Source organism: Crocuta crocuta, unplaced genomic scaffold, assembly GCF_008692635.1.
Source record: "Crocuta crocuta isolate KB4526 unplaced genomic scaffold, BGI_CrCroc_1.0 scaffold64, whole genome shotgun sequence".
In the NCBI taxonomy this organism is placed as follows: Eukaryota; Metazoa; Chordata; class Mammalia; order Carnivora; family Hyaenidae; genus Crocuta; species Crocuta crocuta.
In genome coordinates, this window is record NW_027530640.1 from 6,301,691 (window position 1) to 6,317,709 (window position 16,019).

The 16,019-nt window shown below is 53.4% G+C and overlaps 1 protein-coding gene across 2 annotated transcripts in view; it reads right to left on the reverse strand.

Moving 5' to 3' along the window:
- Positions 1-16,019, reverse strand: part of FSTL4 (follistatin like 4) — a 407,161-nt gene that overhangs the window by 56,741 nt on the left and 334,401 nt on the right. The window lies entirely within an intron of this gene.

Sequence of the window (16,019 nt, forward strand, 5' to 3'; positions counted from 1 at the left end):
TGGGTGGCCTCTGTGCTTATTCTGGGATGCCAGAAAAAGTGGGGGCCCTTGCCAGGTGTGGAGCAAGGCACAGAGCTAGAAACTGACCTCTGTGACTCGGCGGGCACCTTTGAGCTGTGACCAGGGAGCATGTCTGTGCTCACGCCCTCTTGCCAGTGTGTGTGGGGAGCAGAAGGTGAGGGTTGCGGGATTGAAACTAGAGACAGATGTGATGTCCTGCAAAGCGGGTGAACTGACAGCAAATGTGGTCAGGTTAGATCGTGAGTAGCAAAGCCCTTTCCCTGCCACAAGAGTGCAGTGGCCCGGCTCTGGGCCCACGAAGATGAACAAGATATACACCAGGTGCTTAATCAGTGCTTGTTGGACGGATGGATGAAAAATGGAGACAATGGAAATAGGAAGGAAAGGAGCCAACAGGCCAGCAGAGAGGGGACACTCACGCACAGGAAAAATGTGACTCCCAGGGAAGGAGCCGCACCGGGAAAGATAAGCACTGAGTGATTGATGTAGATGCAACCGGCATAATATTTTACAAACATTAAAGTGATGCATTTCAAGTTCCCTCTTAAATCACATCCTGTTTGCTGCCCTCCCACCTCAGAGTCATGAGGCTTATTGCTCAGGGCAGGAGAGAGAAGGCATTCATCGTCCATAGCAAGACCCAGGCTTTGGAGATTCCGAGAGGGAGGACTGGTACACTGGTTTGGCTCCTTCTGCGCTGTGCTATCCCTTAGGACTAAGAACCCAGAGTTGCTTCTGAGTGTAGAGCAGGTACCCTTCTTCATCACATGACCCACGAGGCTCCCCGGCCACCAGGCTCTGTGGAAACAGGAAGGGGTATGGAACGCCCCCTCCTTGTCCCAGGGCATTGTGGGAACAGGGAGCCGTGAGAAGGGTGTGCCTGTGGGCATGTAGGTGAGGGGGCTCAGCGCTTCCCCCTTCTCCCCTTCCACCTTGGGGTGAGCATGACGTACAGCACAGAGCCAGAGCCCGGTTTATCTGTCAGAGCCCCTTTGGCTCCCCAGTGGTGTGAAGGGGTCCAAAGGTTCCTGGCCACACGTGGCTGGGCCGTCCTAAGGTGATGTGTACCTCTGTGCCTGAAGACTGCACCGGATCGCCACACTGAGGCCCTAAGGAAATGTCCCCGGAACATCTTGGGGGCTACTGGAGGCCAAGCTGTCGGGGGACATCAGACCCCAGACCAAGAGCAGCACCTGGGCTGACCTCAGCCAAGACCACCCGAGACAGGGCAATTGGGAGTCTCTGCAGGGAGGACCAAAGGTGGCCTAGGGCAGCTGCGTGCTTCCATCCACAGTCAGAAGCCAGCTTGGGGAGCGGCAGGGGATGCCGGGTGGGGATTGGAGGCCAGAAGCATTTTCCTTAGGGCATTACTCAATGTGGACTGTGAGAACGCGGCTCAGACTAAGCTGTACAACACACTGAACATTCAGTTCTATTTCTCTCCCAACGTGGGTGGGTGGGGCTTGCGAAGGAGTCAGGTGTGGTACCAAAGGGACCCACAGCTTCTCTGCGTGTTGGAACTCTAGTCAGATTACAAGGGAGAGGCGAGTGCTCAGGCAGCAGCCCCTGGGGCAGGCGGGGCCGCCCTGGGCTGCAGCCTTCCCCTCCTCCGGGTCTGGCTCCTCCCCACTGGCATCACACCTGCCCCTCCACCAGGGCTCACAAGACTCTCTGCTGGCAGGTCGGGGGTGGAGGGGGACATCCTGATTTTAGCAAGCATCCCTGGGGCATCTGTGGTACCCTGAAGCCTGACAGCCGCTGTCTTAAAAGATGGGGAGGGACTGTCTGGGTGGATGGAAAGGGAGAGACTGGGGTGGGGATGGGGAGGTGAGGTATTCTGGTTGGCTGGGCTCTCATTTGGAATGTAAGACCTGTGTGCACTGTGGGATCCTCCACGTGGTCCCAAAGTCATAGATTTTTTTTTTAAGTTTATTTATTTTGAGAAAGACAGAGACAGCACAAGGGAGGGACAGAGAGAGAGAGAGAGAGAGAGAGAGGGAGGGAGAGAGAGATTCCCAAACAGGACTTGGGCTGACAGGCAGAGCCGGACGCGGGGCTCAAACCCACAAAGCCGCGAGATCATGATCTGAGCCGAAACCAGGAGTAGGATGCGTAACTGGCTGAGCCATCCAGATGCCCCCAAAAGAATGGACTTCAAACAGTTTAGTACAGGGCTAAAACCAAACCAACAAGTGAAACCCCAAGGGGGACGGCCGCTGGGATGATTGGTGCCAGCACCCTTGCGGACGGTTCGCCGATCACCTGTGTGTGTGAAGATGTGCACTCTGGCAGGAAAGGCTCATGCAAAATTAGAATGCATGAATACTGACAGAACCATCATAATTCTGCTCCTGTCAGCTACACAAATATTAACCAAACAGCAAATATTTGGATCACTTAAAGTTTAATTAAATGAATGTTTTATTGGATTTAATTCATGTCAATATTCCCTGACTGGTTTAAAAATTCTGAAGAGATCTATTGCAATGGAAGCTCTCCTTCTGCCCTTACTCCCAATTATTTACTGTTCAACACACTCTCCCTGGGCAGGTCCCACTTCCCAGGTAAGCGACCTCCCGTGGTCGTGGTCGTTGCCCAGGGTGATAAGTGAGGCAGCAATCACAGGCTGGGGCTCGAGTGAGCAGGGGAGGTTCTGGACTGCAGCTCTGGACACTCCAGGTCTGGCTCTGCCGCTGACATGCCAAGTAGCCTTGGGCAGGTCCCTTCCTGTCAGTCGGACTCGGATCATACGTCACTAAAATGAGATTGGGCAGGGAGGGCTCTGGGACGCTGAGTACATGGGTCTAAGCGGATGTCCCCCGGACCCTCTTCCGTTCTGCCAGGCGCTGTCCAGCTGTGTGTTCCTTGCCCCCCAGTGCCATCTGCCTCTGCTCACGGCCTGCTTGCCCGTAGGGGTATGAGTGACACCAACAGTTGCCAAAGCCCAAAGGTGCTTCCCTCAGGATGCCCCCCTCAGTCCTTGCCTTCCTGTCCGCCCCAGGCACCAGCAGCCTCCTGTGTGCTCACCTCTTCCGATGTGCCCTGTTCTCATGAGCACAAGGGAGGTCACAGCCCTGCTCAAAAGCTGCCCAGAGCCTCCACCACCCACGGAATTCAGAACAGTCCCTGCCCGCCCCTTCCCCCATTCTCCTCCCACATCACGTACCACGGTGCCCACTGATGCCCATCCCACTTGTCTATTCTGAGACCATTGCTCTCTCAGCCCCTAGAGATGACCTCATGGGATGCTTCTGGGATCTTGAAGTTTTAACATAAGGGGACATTTAGATATTCGCTGACGACTGGAAGACACCATCCTGTTGAATTTGTCAGGACTTTTTCAGGTTTAAGCAAAAGAAGCTCTCAGAAATGCTGGGCCACCTTACGAAAACAAAGGAGGGCGCTCTTGCTTCTCATTAGTGGGAAATCTAAGGCGGGTGGAGGAGGCTGTGGACATAGGGGTTCCCAACAAGGGACTCTCTGCTTGGCTGCAAGATGCCCAGCGGTGGCCCCACCCTCACACTGTCCCTGTGCGTGGGATCCCTGAGAAAGGGACCGAATCCCTCCTGAGAGTCCTGGACACAGGCATGGGAGAGAACTGTGATCACCAGACTTGCCTCCTGTGTTCTTGCATGAAGCAATCACTGGTACCAGGCGGGTGGGGTACCGTGCAGTCACAGGACGGACCGCCGCGCCAGGCCTGAGTCCCGGGGCCGCTGCAGGATCGGCTGCTGGGTGCGCTGTGGTGGGAACACATGTCCTGACAGAAAGGACATGTGTGTGTTGGGCGGAGCGACACCCTATGACTGCTACAGAGAGGCAGAGAGGCCTTTGTCTTGCCTCTGCCCCTTCCCGGTCCCCCTGAAGGCTTGTCATGGTGCACAGTGATGACACTGGGGGACAGAATCAGCAGAGTTCTGCTGCAGCCTGTCCCTGACCCACTCTTCTCTGGAGAGCTATGGGGGACAGGTGGCAGTGGTGCTCTGGCCCAGCAGAGGGGACTCCACGGTCCTTTTGAGCCTTGCATTGTGATGGGGGCCAGAGGAGGGCCAGGTAGCCTGCAATGTGTGAAGCTGGCTCTCGTCTGTGTTCAGTGGCCACACACCCACACACCCACGCCCGGGCACACGTGTAGAGGAGGGACCCACTATACTCAGACCGGCACTCTGCACTGTGGGTCCAAGAGTTAGGCGAGAGGGAAGGGAAGGAGCCACGCTGCAGCCGTCCGGGGCAGCACCTGTGCGAGGCCACCCAGGGGTCTTTCCCTGGTGTCTGGCTGTAGCTCTGCTGCTCCCATGGTGCCTCACCACCTGCGGACCCATGGGCTACTCTTTGGGAAGGTCGCTGAGGTTTCTGGGGGCCCAGGCAACAAGATCTGCCCTGTGCCCCAGTGCATGGGGGCAGTGAAGGAGGGCTGGGCTGCGGGCCGGAGGGGCCCAGCGGGAGCCTGCTTGGGATTCTCCTTCTCCCTCTCTCTCTGCCTCCCCCCATGTGCAGAGGTGCACATGTGCACTCTTTCTCTCTCAAAATAAATAAATAAACATTAAAAAAAAAGAATTGGCACTGGAAGGCCGCCTGATAGGGAATCAGAGGAAGGGAAGGCAGCTCGGGGTTCCTCACAGCTTGGGACATCTGCCTCCCTGTGGGCCAGGCCTTCTGATATCCGTGGCTTCCCCTTGTTTCCCCATGGGATGAAGTGGCACAGGTCACACGGAATCTACTGTCAACATCAGCATGGCTTGGTTAGTATGGGACACACCTTCCTGGCGTACCAACCAGGCTGCGTGTCCAGCAGTGTGAACCTAGGGCTGTTTGGTGCCCTGGTGCCTACACGGTGCCTGGCACACAGTAGGTGGGCTCGAGGCCAGGTCTGGATGCCAGTCGTCTCCTGGGAAACACCTGCCTCGCTCTCTAGGCCCTTCTAACCAGAGTAGTAAAACACCCTGTCTTTCCAGACACAACGTGTTGCGAACACCAGCCCTCAGCCTCCCCTTTGTGCACATTCTCTCCCTGTCCCTTGGAGCCTGGAGAGAAGAGGAGGCCGCGGGGGATTAATGGGCCCACCGTAAGCAAGCTAACACCCTTCCCGAAAGCAGGCGGCCATAAAATTTCAGTCTCTGGAGAACTGGGTTTTAGTTCCTATTACAGCTTTTCCTTAATCTCAGGTGCTATTTCTCACACTGACTTGAACTCGATGAGACACTCATAAAACCATCAGCACCCTCTCAAGCAGGATTCTGGTGCTTCACAGCAATAGAAATTAAATTTCTCGAATTATTGTCAAGTTTGCATTCGTTTTCTTATGTTAGAAATGCACTAATGGAACACATTCCTACCTGGACATTTGCCATTTTTCCAATGATGCTCTTGGTGGAAAGACTCTGTCAAAAGCTCAATCAACCTGCCCACATATGAACACGCCCTCGGAGGGCAAACCCTGGCTCAGGAGCCTGCTTGGGAATCAGGACAACCTGGAGAGACCCCCGGCCCGGCGCTCAGACACACCTCTGTAGCTGCAGCTTCTGCTCACCCTGTTCTTCCTGTAAATTAACGTGCTTCTGGAAAGGTGACCTGGGAGCCGCCACAGGAGGTGCGTGACCTGTCTGGTCACACTGTGACCTAGGTCACACCGTGAAGTTGGTGGGTGGAACGGAAACAAAGGCAGAGGGTGTGTGCCCCAGGTCTCCTGACCGTGTAGGGGACAGGCAACAGCTCAACGCCTCCTGGACCCGATAGCTTCACCAGGATGTACAGAGTAGGGCTGGTTTGGCTTGCCCTGCATGAAGGTGCTCAGGGTGCCCTGTTCTCCTCTGTTCCCTCCACCAGAGCCTGCCACTCAGAGCTCCTTGCACGCATCTGAAACTGCTGAAACTTTGAGGCTGGGGGGCTGGGGACAGGTTGCCTAGTTAGGGCCTTTCATTCTGATGCACACGTTTTGAGCACTGAGGCATGTCTGGACTGCACAGGTGTCTCTGGATCAGCCAGACGTGCATGCATCCAAAATTTCCTGTTTCTTCAGGCATAATCTGATTCAATTTTTCTGTCGTTGTCATATTCCCTCCGGCTTGCTTCATTTTGGGGATGGCAATAAACTTGTTAATTACTGGCAGATCTGTGGAATAATTTACTTTTTCAACTGACTTACATTGTTTGGTGTTGTTTGCAGTTTAGTTATGAAGCTCTGCTCTTCGGTGTAAACAAACCCCTTTGTAAGGCGCAGACAGAGACCACGTCTCTATTATCTCTTTTGGATCCTCAGAGCACCTAATACAATCCCTGGCACAACGAAGGGACCTGATAAGTAGTTTTAAGCAAGGGAACCATTCGGGTGGTGCTCATTCAGTAATTGTTTATTGAGCACCTACTATGTGCCAGGATATAGTGGGAATATGCTAGCAAGCAGAACGAGCCCAGGGCCTGCTAACCTGGAGCTTGTGGCTTAGCAGGGAGGACAAGTGTTAGGTGCAGGGTGGGGAGAGGAGGCACCTGAAGCCTGTCCACAGACCCCCATGGAGAGACCTGGGCTCCTGCAGAGCCTGACTGCCCTCTCTTGGTAGAGTCCTTCCTGTGTGCCCAGTGCTAGGTCCTGCAGGGGTGGACGCAGGAGACAGACCCATGACTCACTCCCAAGGAGCCCCTGTCTGATGTGAACTTTTCTCTTTTTTTTTTTTAAATTAATGTTTATTTATTTATGAGAGAGGGAGACAGAGCACGAGTGGGGGAGGAGCAGAGAGAGGGAGACACAGAATCCGAAGCAGGCTCCAGGTGCTGAGCTGTCAGCATAGGTGTGGGGCAGATCATGATCCAAGCTGAAGTCAGACACCTAGCTGACTGAGCCACGCAGGTGCCCCTGACCTTCTTTTTTTTTTTTTTTTTTTTTTTTTTTTTCGGGGGGGGGGCCCCCCNTTTTTTTGCAGGAGGGGCCCCTGCAGGGACAGGGTTACCTGGGCATCCTCTTGAGTTTTAGGGCTCTGTTTTGCATCCTCTGGCCAATAAACCCTTCTGGCTTTGGAAAAACTAAACTGCTGTGTGTGCAGAGGAGCAGGAAGTCAGGGCTGAGCTCATTGCCCGCGGGCTGTGACATCACGGGGTTCCCTGGACTGCCATGGGGGTGGCACGTTAGCAGTGGCATCAACTGGAAGCATGGGCTCAGTGCTGGGGGAGGTAAGCCCAGGGTCTTCTAGTCAGCAGGGTGCATGGCAGCCAGCTCTCCCTCCCGGGCTGGTTTCTGTGCCTGAGGTGGTCTCAGTCAGGTTGTCTCTATCTCCCCTGTGCCCTGCCAAGTCTATGATGGAAGTGCCTCTGCTCAAGTATTTGTAAAAGCAAACTATCTTAACTGCCAATTCCTTCGGTAACTTTAGGGGAAAGAATGTATAATTATATAGTAGTTACTCAGAATTCGCAAAAATTCATATAGATGTCAAAGGATGGATCTGGAAATTCCTGGACAAGCTCTTGGTGGAGATGGGCACACAGCTTTTACCCAACCAGCAAGAGGGTGTCACGCAATATGTTCCCAGATGCCGGTTCATTTTCCAGTTCCTAAGCACTCATTCAGATGATTTCCCAGCCTGTCTTGGAGTCAGGGTGTGTCCAGGTTCTGACCAGAGGGAAGTGAACATGCCTCACCATGCAACCCCCAAATCACTGTGATGGTTAATTGGTCACATGGCTGGGCCATGGGACGCCCAGATAGTTGGCCAAACATTCTGGGCATGTCTGTGAGAATGTTTCTGGAGAGAATTAGCATTTGAATCAGTTGACTGACTAAAGCAGATTGCCCTTCCTCATGTCCATGGTCCTCATCCAACCAAATGAAGACCTGAGTAGAACAAAAAGGCTGAGTATTCTTATATTCATTTACTGTTACTAGTATTAGTATTTAGCGTTCTGAGTATTAGTATTTTGAGTTCCTTCTCCCTGATTGCCTTCAAGATGGGACATGGGTCTCTTCCTGCCTTTGGACTTGAACTGAAACATCATCTTTTCCTGGGTCTTGAGCCTTCTGGCTTTTAGAATGGACCTTATAGCATGTCTCTCCTGGGTCTCCACCTTCCTAACTACAGACGCTGGGATGTTAGTCTCCATGATCCTGTGAGCTGATTCCTTACACTACTCACTCGGTCCGTGCATCCATCCATAACTCCTGTTGGTTTCTGGTTCTCTGGAGAGCTCTGACTCATGCAGTCATTACCCACGCTCTCTTCTCTTCTCTCATGGACACCATGTGGTCGTGCATTTTGTGAAAGCAAATAACACAGCCTCTTTGTTGCTGCCTGAGCCCATCAGACCTGACGAGGGTGAGAAATCGGTCTTGGCTGTATCATGCTACTAAGATTTTGAATCTCTACAGCATTGGGTGTTGATGACCTCACATACCCCTTCAGAAGACAAAGAAATGTAGGTTCTCGTATTGCCACAGAAGAAATTGTAATGAGATGTGGAAGGGACCTTGGAGAGGTTGTCATTCAGGTCAGGAACCCTCAGCATCCTCTGACAAGAGGACATCTGACTCCCGTTCCAATCCTCTAAATCCCTTCTGTCCAGAGGCCTTATTCTCTCTTCCCACAGCTGTTTCTACTGCTTTCATTATTAGCATCCAAGGGAGAGGGGTCTCGCGTATGCTTGGAGAGAATGTGTAAATCGATGACCCAGGGTAATATGTGCTGTGCATGGGAAGGAAAGATGCCAAGGGAGAGAAGAGCAAGGAGGCCTAACGAGATGTCAGTGGGAGCGGTGGTAGAAGTCTCTCTGAGTAGAAGCCATGGCAGTGGAGATCCGTGAGAGGAGAAGAAACGAGAGAGACCAGGAATAGGAGAAGGGCATCCTAGTCAGAGAAGGAGCTCATGCAAAGGCCCAGAGGTGGGACGGGGGCTTACAGTGCTCTGGGAGCTGCAGAAAGCCAGTGTGCCTGAGGCACGGGGAACAATGTGGGGTGGGGGGGGGTGCAACACCCCTGTAGTCAGAGAGGCACTGCGCCGGTGGGCACAACAGGCAGAGCCACTGTTTCTTAATGGGAGACTTGATGATTTTAATTTAAGGGATGGAAGGCAATTGGAGGATTTTAAGTCAGGGAGGGATGTGATCTGATTTGCATGCTAGAAGGATTACTCCAGGCCATTGTGTGAATAATGGGCCTCTGTGGGGGAGGAGAGGTATCCATTTAGGAGACACCATTTAGGAGGCTGGGGCAGTAGTTCAGTGACGGGCAGGCAGTGAGGTGGGGAAGGAGAGTGGAGGAAGGGACGGGGCTTGGAAATAGTCCCTGTGAAAGTGGTGTCAGGAGTGACCCCCTTCTGTGCTCCGGGCTTGACCTCTTGCATAATACGGTGATGTTTCCTGAGGTGGGGCAGGCTGCGAGCCTTGATGTGCCGTTTCTGTCTTGAGTGATAACCCTCGAACCCTTCCTTAGGCATTAGATCTGAACTGGAGATTATGATCATATTCATGGACCCTTCAGTGAATAAGACTTGAAGGGCATGTCTAAACGACTACACTCTGGTTACTAAAAAGCCTCAGGAAGAGGGACTGACATGGGTCTCCACTGTCTAGGCTGCTCTCCGTACATCCCTGGGGGCCTAGGAGTGTCCAGCAGGTTGTCCACGCAGCGGAAGCCAGACGGAGTGGGTGGGGTATCCCTGATGGCTGCCTTGCCCCACCTCCACCCTGCAGCACAGCCCACGGCCATTGAGCATAAACCCAGCTGCATATGTGCAACGCAGAGAAGCCATCGGGTCTTGTGAGAGCATAAATAAGTATAGCGCGTTTTCTGTTTAATTATCCAGTCTCCTGAGAACGCTAAGTCATGGCTGCGTTTTGTAAACAGGCATCAGCGAGCCATTTTGGAGAACAGCTTACATCAGTATATTTGTTTTGTTTCATTTCCAATCTTCCTGAGTGTGCCGCAGCTCTGATGAATTCCTGATCAAGGATCCCTGAGCCTGGCCAGGGCTCTGACGTTCCTGGCACCCAAGGAGCCCCTGACAGCTTCTGTCTTTAAAGGAAACATGGCTAAGGGCGCCTGGGTGGCTCAGTCGGTTAAATGTCCGACTTTGGCTTGGGTCATGATCTTGCAGTTCATGAGTTCTAGCCCTGTGTCGGGCTCTGTGCTGACAGCTCAGAGCCTGGAGACTGCTTCAGATTCTGTGTCTCCCTCTCTCTCTGTCCCTCCCTCACCTGTGTGTACTCTCTCTTAAATATAAATAAAAACATTAAAAAAATTTTTTAAAGGAAACATGGCTCACAGCCTCTGTTCATGACCAGCAGGGCTCCTAAGGACCTTGGCTCACCACTTCCTGGACGAGGGTGAGCTATATTCAGGCTCTGTCCTCCCCCTGGGGCGCCCCTGTGTTCTAATTTTAAGGTCCATCTGAGAAGCAGCAGCCATAGCTTTGGTCACTGAGTATTAAGATGGCAGAGGGTTCAGCAGACTCCATGTGCTAGAAGGAAAGGTCAGTGAGGGGCCCCTGGTTTGGGCCTTGGCAGAGGGTGTTAAGGGTTGGAATCTGCCCCTCACTGGCTGGTGATGCTACGGGCACAGGCAGGGAAAAGGAAGCAGAGAGAGAGGAGGCCTCTGGGGGCGGCGATAAGAGGGGAGACTGAAGGTCAGGAGCCAGGGTGGCAGGACCTAATGGTGATGGTGGGGACTTTGGGTTTTATTGCATGAGAAGCCCTTGGAGCATTAAAAAAAATTTTTTTTTAATGTTTTATTTTTGAGTGACAGGGAGAGGCAGAGCAGGAGTGGGGCAGGGGCAGAGAGAGAGGGAGACACAGAATCCGAAGCAGGCTCCAGGCTCCAAGCTGTCAGCACAGAGACTGATGTGGGGCTTGAACACGTGAACCATGAGATTGTGACCTGAGCCGAAGTCAGACGCTTAACTGACTGAGCCACCCACATACCCTGCCCTTGGAGCATTTTAAGCAGGAGACTAAACTGGTCTGATTTATGCTTTTTAAAAAAGTTTATTTATTTATTTAGAGAATGATGGGGGGAGGCGCAGAGAGAGAGAGAGAGGGAGAAAGAGGACCTGAAGTAAGCTCTGTGCCCTCAGCACCGAGCCTGATACGAGGTTCGAACTTACCAACTGTGAGATCATGACCTGAGCTTAAATCAGCCCCTCAACCAACCGAGTCACACAGGTGCCCGATTTATGCTTTTAAAGACAACCTGTGCATCAGCTGTGACATCTTCAACTACGTTAACCCTGACTGGAAACTGGGCTGACTGAAAAGGAAAAGCTGTCATCTCCCTAAAGGGAAGGCCTGGGTAGGTTCATTCGTGTGTCCAGGACATCACCAGGCCCTCGCGCTTTCTTCCTTCTGCCCCGCGGCCCACAGTGTGCGGCCATCCTGGACAGTCCTGGGCATCGCAGGCAGGCACTACATCGTATGGTGGGAGGAGGGCTTCTTCCTGGTGTGTGAGCTGAGAGGACAAGGAAGCCGCCCTGCTGACCTCCCCTCAGGTTTCATTAGCCAGAATGGAGTCTCGTGCTCACCCCTAGAGCAAGTACTGGCAAGAACTGCCGTGACTGGCTGGGGGAGGCGTGGCACTGGGGGAGAAAGTGGGCCAGCTGGGGCTCAGGAACGGGTAGAGGGGGGATAGAACAGGCAGCAGAGAAAGCAGGGAGATCTCTTAGGAGCCTGTGGCTCGGGGGTTGGTGGCTTGGGCCACAGTAGTAGCCGCAGAGGGGCTGAGAGACAGAACGGATTTGAGACACATATTGGGGGCAGGGCCAACAGATCTGCTGACTGGATGGAGGGATTGAGGGAAATGGACAGATCAGGATGAATACTGGGGTTTTGGCCTGAAAAACTGGGTGGCTATTGGTTCCATTTACCGAAAGGCAGAGGGAGAAAGAACAGACCTTTTAGGTAAAACCCGGGTTCTGTTTTATGGCAGTTGGTGGATGGAGGGTTAGGCAGTTGGCTGTATGAGTCTGGGCCTCAGAAGAGCAGTCCAGCCCCGGGATAAGATGTTGGAATCCATCAATGTCGAAATGATATTTAGAACCATGGGACCAAGTGAGATCCCTGGGGACTGTGCAAAGAGAGGCAAGGGGCCTGAGAAGTGAGGCCTGGGACCCACCAAGGTTTAATGGAGCAGGATGTGCAGAAGCCACACAGAGCTGAGCAGGAGTGTGTGCGTTCCCTGTGCCCAGTGCTGCGGGAGCTCTGGGCTGACCGGGACTCAGGCTTGATCATGGGCTGCGGTAATAGGGAGGACCTTTGGGACCTGGACATTTGGAATCTTTAACATTTCCCGAGAGCAGTGGGGAATGGAGTCATCACTGGAATGGACTGGGAGAGAACAGGAGGTAGACAGGAGTTCTTTACCAGAGTCCTGTCATGAATGGGAGCAGAGAAATGGGAAGATTTTTTTTTTTCAGGTGTTGTGTTTGCAAGCCCAGGGGAACGCACAAATGGAGAGGGAGAAATTCATGATGCGGAAGAGAGGAGGGGCGCATTTAGAAGAAAATCCTCTGAGTGAGCGAGAGCAGGGAGCCTCCAGAGGGTTCAGTGGAGGCCTGGCTTCTGACAACGCAGAGACTTTGTGCTTCTGAGCAGAAGGTGGCTGCAGATGGAGACGAGAGGAAGCACTCTTCATGGCAGAAGGACGAGAGAAAGCCCATTTGGCACAGGTTATCAGTTCTCAACCTAAGGCGATTTTGTAAACCCTGCCCCAGGACATTTGTAATGTCTGGAGATGGTTTTGGTTGTCAGGACTGGGGGAGGTGGTGTTTTCTGGAGGGCGTCTAGAGGTCACAAGCTAGGGATGATAATGATACTAAATAAACATCCTACAATGCACAGAATAGTCCCCAGGATAAAGAATTATCTGGCCCCACATGTCAAAAGTGGCATCACCGAGTGGTGTCATCAGCAATAACGAAGGGATTTGTACAGCTCTCAAATACTTTATCTGCTGACAATGCATGCCCTCCCACTGGCCTCTCCCAGGCAGGGCCTGAAGGCGCGTGAGGATACAGCCCTGTCTGAATCGCACCTGAGTGGTTATACCATGGGGTTAGAGGAAGCCCTTCATCCTCACCAGGGCCTCAGCCATCATGGCTCTCCTTCCAACTTCAGCTTCGGTGGACGCGCCTGCCGCTCCTGTTGGTGGTGGTGGGGGGGTCTTTATGCAGGCAGGTGACAGGGGAGGGGCAAACCTCAAAAGTTAAGATCATCGTACCTGTGATACAGAAACCAACTCATTTGCCTTTGCTGGAACTTTCCTTGTGTCAGGCAAGATGCATGGCACCAAAATATCTGGATGTGAGAAATCTCTCTTCCTTGCATAGGATATTTATCTCTCTCTTTGTCTTGGGGTAGGTTCTTTAAATTATCTTTCAGAGAGAAACCTATAATATATGCTTTGTCCAAGGACAGATCTTGGTAAGAAAAATGCCTCGGGCTTCCCCTCCAAAGTCCCCCCGCCATCTGTCAATTTGGAAATCTCCACATCTTGACCCACAGCAAATTGCTTCTCGCTGCGCCCGACATCGTGCCAGGCACATGCGGAGGCTGCAGGCTTGCTGAGTGAATGGTCCATTTTAGGGATGAATGAGCCAAAATCTCATCCACTGCTCTTCATCTTTATAGTTGCAGCCACACTGCCCCTGTGCCTGCTCTGAATGCCCCGCTTTCTCCTTGTCTCCTTTAAGACTGCTTGCAGGTAGGACCTCATTATTGGTGGAAGCAGGAGCCTCTTCTCGGGGAATGTCTCCCTGTGCAGACCTCCTTCCCTCCCACCTGCCTGGCATTTAAGCCCCCCCAGCACCTGACTTCCAGCCTTCTCTTCCAGAGTTCACACTTAGCTGGAGCCAAGAGGAACTCTTTGCCATTCTCTACCAGTGTCCTGGCTTTCCCATGCTCCCTGGCCATGTTGGCACCACCTCACGGGGGTGGGGGGATTTCAGCCTTATGTCTCATGGCATCTCTGCTCAAACTGGAGGAAAGGCCCTGTGAAAAATTCTAGGCTTTAGTTACATCTCTGGCGTCTCAGGGTGAAAGGGGTGTGGCCGCTGCCCTGGACCCAGAGGAGGTCCTTGTCTGAGAGCCTCAGAGGCAGAGTTGCCTCAGCATGTAAACCCTTGACAATGGAGAGTTTCCAACAAGGAATCACAAGGAGAGCAAAGAATCTAAAGGTTTAACATATTACCTTCTGCACTTGAGAAAAGCATCTCTGGCTGGGTTGAAATCCGAGGACTGGCCACAGTCCCCATGCAGGGGAGCCATCCCTGGCAGCAGGTGCCTGGCAGGCAAGCCAACCAGCATTTCTGCAGGGCGGGCAGTCCTGGGTCTCAGGCCCCTGGCGGAGCCATCCTCGTGTAGAGGACAGAGAAACTGAGGCCCAGGACCAACACCCTGCAGTTCAGCACAGTGCTTTTTACTTCCTGGCACCCCGTTTCAGTGCACTGCGGTTGGAGAGAGAAGGGAGCAATCATAAATTCGAGAAGAAAATCTAGATCTCATCTTCTAGTAGCTAACAAGTCAGAGAAAGGTAATTTCAGAGTTAAACGTGGGGCACAAGGGTGGCTCAGTTGGTTAAGCATCTGACATCGGCTCAGGTCATGAAGGCACTCATAGTTCGTGGGTTCGAGCCCTGCTTCAGGCTCTGGGCTGACAGCTCAGAGCCTGCAGCCTGCTTCGGATCCTCTGTGTCCTCTCTCTGCCCCTTCCCCACTTGTGCTCTCTCTCTCTCTCAAAAGTAAATAAACACTAAGAGTTAAACATGGCGTCCCTGCACCCTTCTACAGAGCCCTTCAGCCAGGCTGCGGGAGGTGGGCAAGTGAAGCCCCTGGGACTCAGCACTGGCACCAGTATTCCTAGCAACGGTAGGGACCCCTTGATCTCCATCTCATGTGTGTTCCGATTGTGGCTGGACCTGCGGCAATGGTCCCCGTGTCCCCGGCTCAGGATGGGGGACAGGTACAGCAGAAGCCAGTACCCTGACACAGGGCTCCCCTGTCAGGAGGCCTGCAAGCCCAGCAGGGGGACATGTCGGGCTGCCCTGGGGACGCAGCCCATGTCAGAAACCTGCAGCCAAAGCTGTGCAAGGCTGGGCATGGTTTCTTGTTTGTGCATTGTGAAAACAGGCTCAGGTTCAGGTTCAAAGGTGGGAAGTCTTTGAGATAAAATGATCATCTGGGTCCCAGGGAGTTGAGGCTGTGTCTCTTACGCCAAACACATAACCAAGCCACGCAGATACCCCAGGACTGGCACTGCCCCATGGCCACTTCTCCATTTCCAGACACCCCAGTTTCATCCTCCCTCCCCCCAGTGTCTTGCTTTATGCTGAAACCGGTTATCTGAAGCACCCCTGTGAGGCAGTCCTTCCTGCCCACTGTAATCCCGCCTGGAGCAAGATGACCCTGCACAGCCTCACTTCTCACCTCCCCTTCAGCCCAGCAGGAAGGGGAGGGTTTGGAGAAACCAGTTCACGCTGAGGAGTGGACAACAGGTGCCGGTCCCCGCTGTTCCTGGTCGCACCCCACCTGTCTGCACCAGGGTCCTCATCGTCAGGGGGCTCGGGAAGGTGGAGGTGGGGATGTGACCCTGACACCAGGAGGCCTCCCCCTGCCCTCAGGTCCACAGACACTGCACATCACGGTTTCCCTGCAGACCATGGGGACAGCACGCAGTCCCTGAGAAGCACTGGGAGTCATTGGTGACCATGGGCTCCTTCTGTCAAGCCCACAGTGCTTCCAGAGAGTGGACTTCCTGTCTCGGACCCCAGCCAAGTGCCCCCTAGCTACACCGATACGGTGTGGCTGGAAAGCAAACACAAAAATGGAATCGATCCATCTCTTCTTACAGTGGCTCATACTAGCCCACAGCCTCTGTGCCTATGAGCCGGGCCCGTGCAGCCCTGGCAGCGGCCTGACCCCAGGTTTTCCCAGCTGGGGCTAGCCTCAGTTCCTGTGGCCCTGGTACAATGATCACTACGGGACCTCCAGCCTCTACGGCCTGGCCCACCCTTCACCTCACCTTCCCTGGCC